Source organism: Notamacropus eugenii, chromosome 1 (assembly GCF_028372415.1).
Source record: "Notamacropus eugenii isolate mMacEug1 chromosome 1, mMacEug1.pri_v2, whole genome shotgun sequence".
Lineage (NCBI taxonomy): Eukaryota > Metazoa > Chordata > Mammalia > Diprotodontia > Macropodidae > Notamacropus > Notamacropus eugenii.
This window is the reverse complement of record NC_092872.1, coordinates 453,278,562-453,283,296: the sequence shown is the minus strand read 5'-3', so window position 1 is coordinate 453,283,296 and position 4,735 is coordinate 453,278,562. Positions and strand designations below refer to the sequence as shown.

At 42.3% G+C, this 4,735-nt stretch overlaps 1 long non-coding RNA gene across 1 annotated transcript; it reads right to left on the bottom strand.

Moving 5' to 3' along the window:
- Window positions 1-658: 658 nt before the first annotated feature.
- On the bottom strand, window positions 659-4,083 carry LOC140519209 (uncharacterized). Its single transcript, XR_011972124.1, has 3 exons — window positions 3,482-4,083; window positions 2,249-2,385; window positions 659-808 (listed from the first exon to the last, which is right to left on the bottom strand). It is a non-coding gene; the product is annotated as an uncharacterized lncRNA (long non-coding RNA).
- Window positions 4,084-4,735: the final 652 nt, after the last annotated feature.

The following is a 4,735-nucleotide window of genomic DNA, read 5'->3' as shown; positions in this document are numbered from 1 at the left end:
ATTACCATCTTGGCAGGGAAATACAGATGGAAAAACAACAGGAAGAAAACTTGGAGAGCCAAAGGATTATGGAAGGAGTAGCTATACTGAGTGAAGGAGAGAAATGATGGAGAGGATGAGATCAAAGAAAAATGTACTGATGTGACATATAGCAATACATGGATTTTACTCATACAAGTTCTAAAGAATATTTTATTTAGAGTCAAAGGACCTAACCACTTGTGTCACCTTGGATAAGTCACTTCTTCTCTAGTGAAGCATAAAATGAGGGAGCTGGGCCAGATGATCTTCAAGGTCCCTTCCTCTAAATCGATGGTGTTGTAGTTCATACAGGCTTTGAGCACCCTTATTCCAACTTGCACTCTCACTGATGAGTAGCAGCTCTATCACCCCCTCAAGATTCTAAGGGTACCCCTAGGGAATCAAGGTGATTCTTCAATGCCATTGGCACAAGCCCCTACTGATAGATGTGCTTTTCCCACTGAGATTGTCACTTGAGAATCAATGAGCCATCCTGAAATAGTTTTTAGAAAGGGGTATTTACTAAAGTGATACAGTAGGAACAGTTGGCATAAAACAATCCTCTCCCTCCCCAAAATTCTGACATATTATCCCACCAGTACCTACAGAGTCCTAGGGAAAGTGGATTCAGACTTACAGAGCACATGTTGCACTGACTGCTGCTGGCTGCTGGAAGATCTTTTCTCCCATTCATGGAGTGCTCCAGCATTTCCCATTAAGCATGGTGAATCTACCTTTGTCCTCTCCTTGGCTCTTGATGCAGACACTGATGCCACCCACTGTTACCCTAGGGAGACAGTAATAGAACATGGTGGAAATATGGGTAACCTTCTAGACCCCTCTGAAGTATAGAGGATCCTTCTCTAAGAGGAGGAAGGAGATGTAGGACAAGGCCAGAGTCTTTCCTGCCCCAAAAGGTTATTTAAAGTGAAATAATAGCTCCAATTTCTTGAGTTTTCCAATTCTAGCTAAGTTTGATGCTTTTATGTAGGACCCAGATAACATCATAAAATCTCTCAGTCAGTTGGAACAGATCCTGAGTGGTATCACCTCCCTTTATCAATTGGCTTTCAAAGACGTTACACTTGGGCTAAAGCCTACGATTAAGGTAGGGTGGAGTGGCTTGATTAAGAAAATCAATGAACCCCATCCTACTCTGTGACACTAAGCAATAATAGCAGTAACAATAATTCATATTCCCATAGAACTTGAAGGTTTACAAAGCACTTCCTCAACATTAGTATACCTTCTGCACAGATAAAGATACAGAGAAACCAAAGGATAGAGATCTATATGTAGATTGATACATACACACAAATACACACTACTGAGATTAAGGCACTGCCTTTCCCTATTGGGCTCCCAGATTGTCATAAACTCACTCTGATGGCTCAAAGAAGCTTGGGGAGGTTTCAGTAAGGAAGGTCAACTTCCCTCAAGACTTTAAAAAAAAAAAAAGGAAAGCCATCTCTGACCTAGCAAGGAGGGAGCTTTTAGCATGGTCAGATAAGCCAGAGAGAAAGTGTAACTGAAATTAATTTTGGAATATGAGCACAGAGAAAGGGAGCCTCACTCCTAGGCTTTAATTTTCACAGGATTTGTGAAGCGAACCTAGATGTTCTGGTCTAATCACTTCATTTTATAGATGAGAAAACTGGGGCCTGCAGAGGGAAAATGACTTTGCCAGAGTCTCACAAATAGTCATTAGAAGAGCCAGAATTTGAACTCAAGTCCTCTAAATCCAAATTCAATTTTCTTTCCACTACATCATATTACTATCTTCATCGTTCCTAGAAAATGGGCAGCGCTACATCCACAACTGCCACCTAGGTTAGCAGATGAAAACTGGAGGATTTGGGGAATAGATTGAAGGATTTGTGCCAATACTCAGTTCCTGATCCCAGAAGCCCTCTACTCTTGGGAAGATGTGGCTGGATAGATAATGCGATCTTAAATTTAATTTGGTTCTTTTTCCTTAAAAGAACACTGATTCTCAGACTGATTTCTAACCAGAAGCCATACAAAGTCAGAGTGAAGACTGAATGGAAATATCTGGAAACAAGGAAGAGGAATTGGATGGGACTTCTAATCTTCACATTATCCTTTTAGCACATTTCAGGAGAACTTTGAAATATATCTAAATTTGTGCTTGAAAATTTCAACTACAAGACGTCATTACTAACCAAATTTTGATGTTCATGCAAATTGTCTTTGAATAGATACTCACATCAAATCCGGACCACAGGACTAGAGCAATGGAAACAGATGATTTTTCCTTTTCCTGAAAAACTGATGGTTTTTCACTCAATGTGGTCTCCATTCCTGATTATGTCTCAATAAGATTTTATGTCTGGCTGGACATTTCTACAATGACAGTGACAAACAGTTTATCATATGTAGCATATAATAACTAAGTAGAAGAGGTGTTCAATGTCTGGCCACACTCTTTGAAAGCACTAGGAGGTCAATTACAGTCCAAACTACTTTCTTTACTATGTTCAGGAAGAGGATGTTGAGATTCTAAATTTTGGAAATTAAAGGCATGACTCTAGTCAGGAAATTAATTGTCTTTAAATGGCTCTTCCCTTCTCTATTTATTCCCCATACTTAACACTTTCCTTGGTTATGTGTGGATGAGTTGTGCTGGAAGTGAGATTTTGAAAACTGGCCATGTTGGAATTCAAAATAAAATGGAAGCTTTTGCTTTGGGGTCAGCAGCACCATAGTGAGGTTGTCGCTTAAACAATGACACTCGGTATCTCTGTAGTTCTATGAATACTTTTGAAGTGTCATATTAGAACCAATCTCTTGGCCTTGAGGCAAAGAGAAGCAATTAGTCTTGGAGTTGTGAATAAATAAAAATCCATTTATATACCCGTCCTTGACATGTACCTTGCAAATCTTAGAAACTTCATCTAGTGGGAAAAGAAATGTTAAATCGTGAATTCCAATACTAATCATGCTGCAATGTTGCTTCCGAAAACTGTTTAGTTTATAGCAATCTTTTAAGTATTAATTCATATGTATATATTCATACATATTGAAATGGAAAAAACAAAGCAGGCCTTCCTAGAAAAAAAGGACCCAGTTGATGCATATGGAAGACACACCTTCTAATCTTGTGGATGGGAATATGGACAGAAAAATGAACAATGTCCTTCTCAAGAAACCACAAACAATCTGATTCAGGTGTGTGAAATGGAATGGATTTTAATAGATATAGGATTTTAATCCTCAAACACCTGCCTTTGTGCTATTCTCTTGATTCCTTTAAAAGAGTTTTTGTCTGATTTGTCCAGTACAACTGGAAAGGGCTACATACAGGCAGTGGAAAGTCCCACTTCTCAGCATATAGTCCAGTCCAATCCCTTGATTTTAAGAATCATAATTATAATTCGCATTTATATATGTTTTACATTTACAAAGCACTTTATAAATTCATTATCTCATTTGATCTCACCTCTCTCCATTTCCTCTGGCCTCAGCTGTCTGAGAAGAACAGGCATCTCCTCCAGGGCTTTCAGGATTTCCGGCCACTTTAGCTGGGTCTACCCAGACAAAACACAGCAGAGTACCACAGTAATAATAGGGATAATTAAGGTCCTGGCCCATTTCTGCCTCTCTTTTATGGCCAGTTCAGCTATGGTGGGCCAGAGGGTACCAGTTTATGTGAGTAACTTTTTCAATTCTCCATTTGGTTTGTATACACAGACTTTGGCCCAGAAGGGGAATGGGAAAGGACCCTGTCCCATAAAGGCTACCCTCCCTACCAGAATGATTGCTTTGACCCAAGAAGAACTGGAGAATGCTGCCCACATACGCCTGTGCTGGGCTTATCTCCCACCACACTCGCTAAGGAGAGAGCAAGGGAGGCAAAAAACCACCGACGTCTTTGGTCCAGTCTCATGCAGGTGACAGGGAGCTGCTGTGGCTCCCAGAACTGACTACAAATTAACCTGCCAACGACCCAAGAACCCTGACGGTGGGGATGAGCACAGGGCTGGAGGCCCAGGGCTTTGATGATATTGGGAAACTCAGCTGACCCGGTGGGACCAGGCCAAGGCCAGGCTAGCCCCACCCGGTAAGGGGAGCAGGAGGGGGAGTGCATCCCCAGCTCTCCGCTGACCTAGTTCTCATTCCCCTTTTCATTTCAGAAGCTCGGCTAAAAATCCATAAATTAAGGAAATTAACTGATGGCGCCCCCGGCATCTTTGTAAGCTATTTAAATCTTTAAATTTACAACATCTTCTGCATATATCAAGTAATTGAACTAACTGCAGGGATGTAACTTTAATGAGAAAATTTCCCTCTTCTCCTGTAGTTTGTGCTTAAAAAAAATAAAACCTACCCTTAGGAAAAAAGTTTCTGTTTATTCCTGCCATCTAGGAGAACTTTGAAAATGCCTCAGTTTGGGGGCCACCCGTCACTTTGTCCGTGGATGGTCCCTGGGCCCCTGTCAATCCCTTCCCTGGAGGAAAGCCACACCTCAGCCCTTGCAAGTCTACACGAGCCGGTCCGCCGAGTGCCGGCCGCCTAAGTTCTAAGGGGGTCCTGCTCTGGACCCTCTGGGGCCGACGGACCTTGGCCAAGTCTCCGGCCCCCAGCCGACGGCCTTGACTTCGCGCAGCCGCCAGGGGGCGTTGAAAGGAAGACTATCTGGAGTCCAGCTCGTCCTTTGCGCGGACTCGGGTTTGCGCCCCGCGTGGGGGGCGGG